Source organism: Notothenia rossii (genome assembly GCF_949606895.1).
Source record: "Notothenia rossii genome assembly, chromosome: 1".
Classification (NCBI taxonomy): Eukaryota; Metazoa; Chordata; class Actinopteri; order Perciformes; family Nototheniidae; genus Notothenia; species Notothenia rossii.
Window position 1 is genome coordinate 32,713,212 of NC_136912.1, and position 12,899 is coordinate 32,726,110.

General features: G+C 38.0%; 1 protein-coding gene across 3 annotated transcripts in view; it reads right to left on the bottom strand.

Annotated features, from left to right (window-relative positions):
* The window catches only part of LOC307046011 (uncharacterized protein), a 72,986-nt gene that overhangs the window by 11,809 nt on the left and 48,278 nt on the right, over positions 1 to 12,899 (bottom strand). The window lies entirely within an intron of this gene.

Here is a 12,899-nt window from a genome sequence, read left to right on the forward strand (position 1 = left end):
CAGAAATAAACATGCTGGCTATTGTGTTTCGCAACATGTTCTCTATGGTACTTCTCTACTGGGAATTGTAGTTTTAAAAGACGTTTTCGTTTTTCCCCAAATTAGAAGTGGACAGTATTAAACTGTGTACAGCCCTTGAGGTTTAGGCGATGGGAAACACATTGGTGTGTACAAATTTAAAACGTTTAATTACTAAATGGGTGAAAATAGCTTGTGTCCATAATGAGCAGCATTAATATATATCCACATGACAGCTCATTGTTACTTTGTAATTCTGCTCCACTACAATTCAGAGGTTAGCCTATTTATTTTAGTTACTTTGCAGATTCTGATTAACGATGTGAAATATAAACAACCCTTAAATCAGACTTTAGTTACACCTGAGTAAAATTCAGGGAAGGTGATTGTCAAGTGCCAACAATCAGGCGAGACATTTGATAGTTGGTGCTTGAGAAGACTAAACATTGATCTGCAGATCTCTATAAAGTATATTAATTACCCGTTATTCTCTATTAATGGTTAATTAAAAAACGGTATATAATTGCTATTTTGCACATCCCTTTCAAGATTTCAAGATTTTCTAAGGTGTATTGACATACAGTATCATTAGTAGTGTATTAGTGTATTGACATCACAGTATCAGTATTGGTATTGAAGGTACTGCACTCAGGTGGCTCCAGTCCTACCTCACTGAACGATCCCACTTCATCTCCCTCCCCAACCACTCCTCTGCCACAGCTTCAGTCACCCAAGGTGTTCCTCAAGGATCAGTACTTGGACCCCTCCTCTTCATAATTTACATCCTGCCCCTCGGTCAGATACTCCGCCACTTCAACCTGGACTTCCACTGCTATGCTGATGACACTCAGATCTACCTCAGCACCAAATCCCTCCATAACCCACCCCTTACCCACATCGATTCCTGTCTGACAGCTATTAAAACTTGGATGCAACATAACCTCCTCAAACTGAACAGCAACAAAACAGAACTCCTCCTAATTAGCTCCAAATCCACCCTCAGCAAGGTCACTAACATAACACTCACCATCGATGGCACCATTGTTTCCCCCTCCAATCAGGCACGCAACCGTGGCGTAATCTTTGACCCCACCCTCTCCCTCGAACCTCACATCCGCCAAACAGTCAAAACCTCATTTTTCCACCTCCGCAATATTGCAAAAATCCTACCCTCTCTCACCCGCCCCGCAGCCGAACGACTAATCCATGCCTTCATTTCCTCCCGCCTTGACTACTGCAACTCACTTCTTTACGGCATCAGCACTACATCCCTCAACAGACTCCAACGGGTTCAAAATGCAGCTGCACGTCTCCTCACGCATACCAAATCATGGCATCACATCACCCCAGTCCTCAAAGAGCTCCACTGGCTTCCTGTCTCCCATCGCATCAATTACAAAATGATGGTCCTCACCTACAAAGCACTCCACCATTTGGCCCCCCCTTATCTCACAAACCTTCTCACTCCTTATCAACCCCCACGGTCCCTCAGATCCACCGCAGCCGGACTCCTATCCATTCCCACATCCACACTCTGCAGCTTTGGGGACAGAGCCTTCTCAGTGGCAGCTCCTAGGCTCTGGAATTCCCTCCCCCAAGATCTCCGTGACTCTCAGTCCCTCACAGTCTTTCAGTCCCGCCTCAAAACACATCTTTTCAACTCTGCCTACCCATAAGCCCCCCTCCTCTCAATCAATTTCCTCTTGACTGCCTTTTTATTTATTTTACTATACTTACTTGTTTGCCTGTCCTTGTTTGTCTACCCTCCCTCATATTGTAAAGCGTCTTTGAGTCGTGAAAAGCGCTATATAAATAAAATGCATTATTATTCATTATTATTATTAGTATCATATACACAACTACGGTGTAGTTATGTAATGAATGAAAAACTTGGGTCACAGGTTCCTCAACAGTGCATTACAAGACATCTATCAATATGTGTGTATACCTCCACCATTAAACTGTCAAATTCTGCACATTTCTTATACTATCTACATACATAAGAGTATAATTAATGTGTATTATATCAGTTAAAATAAGTGCTTCAACATAGTAACATTGCAGGAAAGCAATATATTAGACGTTAAGTACTTTGTCAGGCTTAATATTTATCTGTAGATAGATGCCCCCAAAGCTTTTTTCTTATTTGAAAGAAGACCTTAACCTAAAGTATTCTTTAATGTGTTAATAAAGGTTAATTAGTTTGTCTGTTTTGCACATCCTCCTATTAATATCTTTGTACATCGTGCACTAAACCAAAGATTTACTGTAGAGATCACTTGCAGTACAGTATCTTCTTGATTTTTTATATTCTATATTTCTATCATTGACCTTCTACTTTCCTCCTATGAAAGAATGTACTCTTAATATTTGTTTCATCAAATAACATTATTCAACAAAAAGAATTCAATAACGTGCTTTAACCACTAGGCGGTGCACACAAGGTACACACAGCATAGCAATAATAACTTTGTATTATTAGTGTAGGACACTTATGTATGTATAACATCTGAAGATGTGTAGTTTACTAGTTTTATTCATGTTTTAAACTTTTTACATAATTTTACAGGATATTGCTATACTATTTCTCATGTTTTACTTCTAGACATTAATATCTGATTTGTAAAACATCACAGACAGAAAGGCATATCCGTCAATTAATAGTAAGCTATTGAAGTTGTGATTCCATATATGTGTCTCCCATCACCCAAATCCCCTGACTATTCTCTCAACTCAGTATTTACATTCTTGTATTCAAAGAAAATCAGTAATATCTTTAAAAACTACAAGTCCTTTTCTATCAGCTGTGCACCGTTATGGTGTAAATATAACCTATCTACCAATTGGATCAAATATAAAAGTCAGCCGAATTACTATTGATAATGCAAGGAGACGTATTTTGTGAAAAGAAATCCAAGATGTTGTTTAATTGTTGATATATTTATGATCCACGTCACATATTCAGTTTTGGCGGCAGTTCTCCTGTTTGTCCAGAAGTCTTCTCATCAGGGCTCTATAAATAAAGAACTACGGCAGATGTGTAATATTTAATGCAGCCGAACCGTGTATTACAATGCCGTTATGTGATGACTTTCTGCAGGTCTCCCTTGAAAAAGAGATCGCTGATCTCAATGGGATTTTCACCTGGTTAAATAAAGGCTACAAACAAACAAACAAACAAACAAACAAACAAAGAGAAAAGCAAGCACACTCGGAATAAAGTATTATTATTATTTTTTAAAATGTTTTCGGATTTCACATCGCATAAACACCATTTCCCAACGTGCATTGCGGCTAAACCATCCATCACCGAGCTGAGGATCTTATTTACGTCTGTTTCCGGTATTTGTTTATGATGATGTGATGTGAGATGTCAGATGTGAGACTGGTTGGAGAATTGCACAGGAGAAAATAACGTATCTATGCCACAATTTTAGATGCAGATTTTGTTAAACTAAAGACAGCATTAAACAGTTACACAACATAACAGAAATAATATCGATAGCAGCGTCCCTAGCAACCACCTTGGTAACAATGAAAACGTTGTATGGGCACAATTTCCTAAAGTAATCTTCGTAATAACTAGCAAATCCATCCACTGCACACATAATCTGAAATAACTACTAATAACTAACTAACTAATATTTCTCGCATCAAATGACATCAAAACGCATTTTAATGGCCAAACTAACCTTAAAATAGGCATTTTCCACCGAGAATAAAACGAAGGTCGGCCATGTTTTTTTTTTCTGCGGGGAGAAATTTGAAGATCGCGTGACATAGACGCCAGCCATTGGAATGAATGGTGAAAAAAAACGTAGGGATCCTACAATTTCAGAGGCGTTTTTGTAGAAATACTACGTCCCAAGTTGTGGACCAACGTAGTTATTACACGTTTAGATGTGAGACTGGGTTGGCTCACACTCTGCCGTTCTTCAACCAGCATCCGTCCCAAGTCGGCCAACGTGGTTGTGTTGGTCACTCTGGCACGGACAGCAGGGCAAGTTGATCCCAAAATGGGGTTCAATGGGGTTGAGGTCAGGACTGCAGGGGGCCATCCCATCCCATCCCATCCTCTCCACTCCTACTCTATCAGTGCAGCAATCAGCAAAGCGTTCTCTGCGTCTTCTCCACACTGTGACCCTACGATCCAAGTGCTGTAGGCAGAATCTGGACTCATTGCTGAACATAATGTACCCCCTCATGTTGAGGTTCCAGTGCTCTGAACATAATGTTCCTCCACATATTGAGGTTCCAGTGCAAGTGGGCCTGAAGGTGAAGGGCAGTCATGGCCGGCTCCTGGCAGCCGTACGAGGCCGGAGAGTGGCTTCTGTTTGGCATTGGCAGAGATTTGTCACATTTTTCATGGGTGCACTCCACATACTCAGCTCTGCTGCTCATCCCACAAATGCTTGTCCCTCACACTTTTTGTGTTAAGTTAGTTTGTCTACAGCCTAATATAAGCTTCTTGTTTTAGATTGCGATTGCACTTACGCTTTAACCGCTGTAATAGTTGTGTTCATACGTTGAGATTGTCCTGTTGAACAAAATGTGTAAGTATCATTAACGTTTTTGTCATTGAGCTTTCATATTCCGAAATCCAATGGAAAAATCTCATTACTTTTCGCTGAAGGAACCCCTGTGATGCTAATTTCTGTGTCAGTCTACAAAAAGACGTCATGCCAGCACCACTCAAGGAGGTTGGTACCAAACTGGTAGCATGGGTTTTGAAAAAAATGGCCTGAAATGTGTTTGTGTATCTAAATATTTACTAAGAGAATATTCCACTCGTAGCCTGTGTATGTAATCATTTGCTTTCTTGTTAAATCTCAGTGAGTGTACATGGCGAGTACAACTAAAACGACATTGCGACTCCATATAGCCACGTGTTAGCCCTGAAGCTTTGAACAGTGAAAAAACATAAAAGCACCCAGTTTGATTCTGCTTCATTGCATAGGTAAATTGATATGTTTAAAGGTAGGGTAGGTCATTTTGGAGAAACCAGCTCGAGTGCGCTAGAATTTGAAAATACATAACCGGAAAAAATCTGCCACTTCCTCATCATTTTAGGGCGCGGCTAAAATGATTGGTCGTGCTTTTTACAGCGCTACGGCTTCGGTCAGTGTATGTTTTGCTCATTGGATTTTCTTTTCACAAATTGATATTCAAAAACAAAAAACGACTGGATATTTGATTTTCGTTTTCAAATTGAAAAACCAAAATTGAAATACAAGGCGTTTTTCTTTATCATGTTCAAAAATGGATTTACTAAACTTAAAAAACGGGATGATTTTCATTTTCTGCTTCTCAAAACAAAAAATAAAATCACTAGAAAACAGAAGCAAAAAAAACCCCGTTCTTTCATATTCTGCTACCGGAAGTTGTCTTTCAAAATAAGAGCGCAGATGAGGACGGTCAATCCGTGTATCTACGGTCCATTTGTTTTCACAACGAAAACAGCTAAGACACATATTGAGCCCAGAAAATGAATGTTATTAAGGGCTGTAAATATAATAGGCCTAGGTCTAAAATGGACAACATTGTTCGGAGATTTAAACTATACAGCAATTCTGCACTGCAGTCAGCTCAGCCGTCTCTCGAGTATTTTAAGAGGATATGGTAGACATGATATCAGCAATACTTTAAGTCAGTAGTCCGGCAGCAGCATTTTTACCCCTTGGAAAGTCTTGCCCTGGACTTTCATTGAAATTAATAACAATATTGATATTATATAGATATATAGATATAGCATATTTGATGCAGCCTTTCTGAACACTTTTAAAATAAAATACTGCAAATCAAGAATATTTGTAATGTTCTGCACAGATAGTGCCTTAACCCTCTATGGCATGACTTTTTATTTTGGGAGGAAAAAAATGTTTCAACATGTGTTTTAAGAGCTTAGGGGTCCCTGATATTATATCAATTATAAAATGTGTGTGTGTGTGTGTGTGTGTGTGTGTGTGTGTGTGTGTGTCTTTGTGTATGTGTGTTTTAATCAGCGTTAAAAAACCTTTCTTCCTGAGACTGATATTGTTGGACAGAGTGTTTTAAGAGGATGGTAGACATGATATCAGCAATACTTCCAGTCAGTACTCCAGCAGCAGCATTTTTACCCCTTGGAAAGTCTTTAGAGTCTGGCCTGGATAGCTGCTCACAAATATCCTTCAGCACACTGACACTCTGTCACATGGTTGGCGTCTTATGATGCTGCTGTCTTTTAATGTATAAATGTATAATTATTCCTCAGCCGCTAGTTCGTACCTCGCAGGTTCTTCAGTCTCATCAGCCTCATCCTTCCATCAGTCCCAGTCAACGCCTCCAGCACACTTCCAGTGTCTGACTCCATATGATATTGTCCTGATGCTGTAAGGGTGATGCCAAGGATGCCAAGGACCTCATATTATGTCTGTCATTAATGTTACATCACCCATTATAACAATTTTCTTTCCTTTTTTGTCTTCTCTAAACTGAATAGTCCTGTCTTTAAGTATAATACAATGTAAAGTCCTTTTCCTGCACCATTTTAAGGCTTCAAAACAGGCATTTTTACTGTATGTGTTTGGAGAAATGAAACAATCAATGGCCCAGAATTGTACTTTATAAACTATGAATCTTGTGGTGCTTGAAAAAATACACACTGGCTAAGCCGGCCAGGATAAATGCCTTTTTTGGAGCCCTTTTTTGCAATATGTATTAAAATGTCACTAGTCATTTAAACAAACCCCTATCTGAGGATAATACAAGCAACCATAAAACGCCCTTTATCTAGAGAACCAATGAAGCCAAGAATTTATCCTTCCACAAATCTTTTCATCTGCTGTATTCATAAAGCTGCCACGTGTTTTCAAATTTAAGTTAAGGCACTATCTGTGCAGAACATTACAAATATTCTTAATTTGCAGTATTTTATTTTAAAAGTGTTCAGAAAGACTGCATCAAATATGCTATATCTATAGAATATCAATATTGTTATTAACTTCAATCAAAGTCCATTTAAATAGCGGGCAAGACTTTCCGAGGGGTAAAAATGCTGCTGCCGGAGTACTGACTGGAAGTAGGCTATTGCTGATATCTGACCAAAACATACACTGACCGGCTTCCACAGATGAAATTGATTGTTTGTCAAAGCACTTAAGATATTCATTGCTATCGGGATGTTAAGAGCATTCCATGGAATATAACAAAAAGTGTATCTCGAGCCGGTTTCTCAAACTTACATACCCCACCTTTAAGCATAAAAGCTAACAAAGCAGACCCATTTGTTCTCTTTCAGTCAACCCAATGTCTCAGGAGGTGACTGAATCTACAGCATGTGCCCTTAACATTAACCCCAGTTGAAAAACACATCATTAAAGAAAAATGTATACGACACACAATGCTGTTTGTTTGGGAGATGACTGAAGCATCCTGGAGATTCTGCCTCCTTGGTTTATATTATTATTACTTTTTCTGCAAATATCTGCCACGAAGTATAATAATAGTCTGACATTATGCCACAAATAGGCGTATATATTAATGTAACTTTCAGTGCTGCTCAGTATTAATGGCATCCTGACACATCAGGACACCCAAACACAGTGTCACAATGTGGCAACAAAACATATTTTTATTGTTAAAACTAATTTTAATCTACCACTTGGCCACAACAAGTCAATACAAAATGGCAATTATCGTCAACAAAGAATAGTTACACTAGTAAGCATGTGGTTTAGGCATAGAGCAAGCAAAGATGTAACTCAATTTTGTTGGAAAACATATTGGATCCAAAGGCCTTGTTACTATTGTGTAATTGTTCTTACAAACAATGACATAACAAAAGGACACATCTTTAAAAAGCCTTAAAATCAGTTCAGGACCTACATTCATTGTTTTGAGCAGTATTATTTTTGCCTGATACTTAAGATAAACTAAATGATTATACATTTGTCTTGGGATTGATTGCTTATTTGATTAGCCCCCATGTTTGTCTGACATGGTTTTCAATTCACACATTATCTGATAATGAGGAGAGACGTATCAAAACAGATTGAAAAAAACCTTTCTTATCTTATACATTTTCATGCAAGTCTCTGTTTTAATAAAACAGAAATGATATCAAGATATGAATGTAACGGTCATCATTTCCACAAGGTAGCACCTGCATTGATATAATAGGAATTTCTAAATTAATCAGAAGCTGTTACAATTGTTTTTGATTACCGGTAACTGTATTTTCTTATCTGATCCAGTCATATTATGTGCTTTCCTCAACAGTACATTAAAACCACAAGGGTTTTTGTTTTAAACAAGATTTCTAGCCACTTTAGCGGCTTTGACTCCAGGGATGGCAGTCGTCTGTCAGTCCACCATTGTAGTCCTGCCTGACTCTCACCATACTACTTCCCTGATGGCTCCCACAGGATTGTTGACATCCTCGTGGATTCATCTTCTTATTATAGACACATGCATTTCCAAACATTTGGTCTTTCCAAACATTTGGTCTACCTATGCTGGAAAATGTATTATCTTTTCGATTTACACACGGCATCTATTGCACGTCTGTCCGCCCTGGGAGAGGGATCCCTCCTCAGTTGCTCTCCCTGAGGTTTCTCCCATTTTCCCCTTTAAACTGTGGGTTTCTCTGGAATTTTTTCCTTGTACGATGTGAGGGGATGTGAAGTCCACTGAGACAAATGTAACATTTGTGATATTGGGCTGTATAAATAAACATTGATTGATAGTCACATATAACACTGAATGCACTATCATCAAATTTGGTACACAGTTACATTTCCCCCTTTGAATTAATTGGTCACTTTGGGTATGCTTACCTTTTCATCTACTGACGTTTTTCAGGTCAAGATGTTATTTGCTCAGTACTTTGGTTCATGATGAAATACCTGCAAAACTAATGAAATGCCTTCTAAGCTTCATCAGCACTTGGTGTTTTTTAAGGATCCTAATATGGTAAACTGAGATGGTGAACACAGTAAATATGATATCTGCTCAACATCAGTTGCACTAGTTGGCTTTCAGCATGTCACTTTAGCAGGTTTGTTATTTTAATATGAGTTTATTTGTTGATTCCTAAAAGACAAAGCCAGACATGTGCTGATAAGTGTTTACATTTGAAACTCCTCAAATAGTTTTGGCCCTGAAGGTACAACAACACAGACAACAGCTGGCTCAGTTTCACTCTTCTGCACAACTGATGGGGCGGGTGTGTGTGTGTGTGTGTGTGTGTGTGTGTGTGTGTGTGTGTGTGTGTGTCAGTGTAATGCTGCATGTCTGAAGACTGCTTGTACAGTTTAAGTGTATGTGTGTGTGTGTGTGTGTGTGTGTGTGTGTGTGTGTGTGTGTGTGTGTGTGTTCTTGTGTGACTTTTTTTATGTTCATGTTAGTCAATGACAAACAGCAGAAAATATAACAAAGTTGCATATTGTCCATGTCAACAGTCCTCAGAAACACGTAAAGCTAAGTGTATTTTTTATAATGCATTGCTTAAAGAGGTTTATGGATAATGTCTCTCCAGTAAAAGCAACAATTCATTTTGTTCAATATCAAGGCGACCCATAAAACGTTCATATGCAGCATGCTGCATGATGTCATTTCTTTTTTTACAATGTGCCCCAAATGGTTGTAATGCTTTCATCTGTGCCATGTGGTCTGGTTAAGTAGAATACATGTAAAGAAGAGGGCTGCGCCACCTTTACTTTTCCTGGCTTTGTATAGTGGCCAATCGTTTAACTATAGTTAATCCCTGGCGCTGATTTGATGACAAACCACAGCTTATTTATTGTTTTAAGAAAATACATTTGATTCCTTTGGAGTTGGCCTTTGTTGGTGGTTCATTGGGACCTAAGGCAAAAGGTACATTTGTATATCTCATCATAAAATAGTTTGTGCTAGACCAAGAGATTTTATCTAGGAAAACAGAGTTGCTGGCAGCATTATATTATAATGAATATAAATGTGATGAAAATGTATTGATAAATAAAACGATTAACTTGCAAACTAAATAAAAAGTAGAAAAAACGACTTTGCGTCCAAATGGATCAAATCCACAGTTTTGCCTTAACGGCCAAACACAACATGACATCATCATCACTGACTATTGAGGCGTGTTCAACATTCAATTAGGCTAGCTAGAATTTAACAAGTTTCCAATTTCCAAGCAACTTCCCCAAGTGTGATTAACAATGTTTTTTCAGGTTCGCCCACCTAATGTAAGCGCTGACTCCGGCAGTTTAGAGATTGATAGTTCATTTTATGTTATATGTTAACTTTGTGTCATTCTGTATTTTGTATAATACATAGATGCACATATGTTTCTTACACTGGGGTTATACACAAGATTGCCCTTGGCTGAATACTTCATTCTGATCGCTCCAAGGATAGAGGTTAATAATCAGTAAAAGGACACCTACTCGGCCTGTCAAACTCATATGTAATATCATTTCATACGAGTACGACTGAAACAAAAGTCCAATCTATGACCATATAATAAGGAGGTTGCTACCCTTCAAAACCATTACACCATTTGCTGATAATTGGCTGGCATTGGCGCTGACTGACGGTGTTATAAATTGATAGAGTGAGAGTGTGGGGGAGAAAGGGAAGGACAGAATAAAAGAGAGAGGACATGTGCACTTGCCTGCACTGATGAGGTGTGATGTATGAGGTGATTTCTTAGATGAATTACATTTCCCCTTGAGGCTAGGGCACCTTTAATCTTACATGTAGTGTTTTGTTCTAGAATATGAGACAGCCTGCTCCTCTTAAAGAAGAGAGGAAACTGTGTCAAAGGTCGAAATACAAAACTGCCTTCATAACCGGTTGAGGAAGTAAACAACTAAGCATCGAAGTGACTGAAAATAACACATTTCTATTGGATCTATGCTTTCCTCTTCCTTTTGACTTTCAGGACATTCAAACTGCATAAATAAACTTGCATCCACCTGTCCTTAATACACAGAAGTTTGCTGTAAACAAAGGCCCATGATACAGGATCCTGTTTAATTACGTTGCCTAATTATGACTGAATCTCCTGCCACAAGTGCCTAAATTATCCATCAGAGATCAAACATAAGCAGATTAAAGTAGCTGGATCTTGATAAAAGACAACAGGAGACCTTATTAACATCTTATTACAGCCAAATATTCCAACAGAATCAAATGGCAGCACACATTGCAAAAAAAACGTCAAATTAGTTCCCCACATGTCACCCAAGAGTAATTCAGTGAACGTACCAGGCCACGCTTTGATTAGGCGTTGTAATGGTCACAGGGGTGAATAATTGGAAATAATGAATAATTATGGTAATTAAGGTAGAGAGTCCTCACTCTCTTCCTTGGTTCATCTATGGTTCAGCTTACACTCTAAAAACTAAGACGATGATGTACTCAATTTTATTGGTGAAACAAATTACACTTAAAAATATTGAGTAAATCTTAAAGCTGTGAAATCATTTAAATGTACCTTATGAATTGAGTAAATGTACGTAAAAAAAATCAAGTAGGTCTAAATAACTACATTTAGTACCATAACATAAAAAAAATGAGTAAATATAATTAAAATCCTAAGTCAATGGAATAGTAACCCTAAGTCAAAACCACTGAAAAAAATGTGTAGATATCACTTAAATGCTAGGTAGATGTAACTTTAAAAGGAGACTATTATTTAACAAAACAAATGTGTGAAATGTACTCAATTTTCTTAACTACATTTAGTTAAAACTGGTCTATTAATTATATAAATATAGTTACATTTACTTATTTTTTTTAAATGTATTTACCCTTTACTCCAGGAGTGCTTTACCTGAGGTCAATACTTCTAATAAAACATAAAGCAATTGTACACATTGACATTTTAATTACACATTTATTGTTCAAATTTGACCAGTATAAAACATGACATTAAGTCTCAACCTGGTTTACTTTGCACATTACATTTGTAACAATTAGGGGCTGTTCTTGACACAATAAAATCTTATTCAACTAACAATCATAGAAATGTGATGACTAATCGATTAAATCAACAGATTATTCACAAAGAATCACACAAAAACACCACTTTAAATCCTTGTGTTTACCAGAGATATCTATGAGTGGCCATTATTCAGAAATACCGTTCACATGTGAAGCACTCTCTCACACACAACTGAAACCAAAATCACACACACACACACACACACACACACACACACACAGCTTAACTGAGGCCGAGGCGTTGTTAAACAATATCCTGGCCTCAACACCATGGGGTCAGCTATCGTCCCTCTTCCCGTCCCGCGGCGGGCAACGGCCCACTACAGCTCTCCTTAGGAGAGACTGTGCACCCTGAGGCCAGAATATTATTTAACAACGCTGCTGCCTCAGTTAAGCTTTGTGCATGCTGCTGAGCAAACATGCTGGAACAATCGCAAACGGACCAAATATTGTTTTCGCTTTTCTGAAATTGACTTCCGTTTCAACTGAAATCCCTCTCAAACATACCAAAATCGCTTTTCATGTGTATATGATAGCGTTTAATTTGTGTATAAGAGATTGTTTCGTGTGTGTGTGTGTGTGTGTGTGTGTGTGTGTCACATGTGTATATGAGAGATTTTTACATATATTTGTAAATGATTTTGGTTTCAGTTGTGTGTGTGAGAGTGCTTCACATGTGTATGTGTGAACAGTATTTCTGAATAATGTCCCTAATGGCCACTCATAGATATACGTTTCTTACAAATAAGTCATTTACCATGAAAGAAATACATTAAAATATTACTAATTGACTTAAGAAATCTTTGTCGAGCAAAACCACCAATAAAGTCGACTAAGAAGGGGCAGCCCTGGTAACAATGTCCAAGCTATAAAAACGATTAGCTGAATTGAGCTCTGCATATAACTAGGCC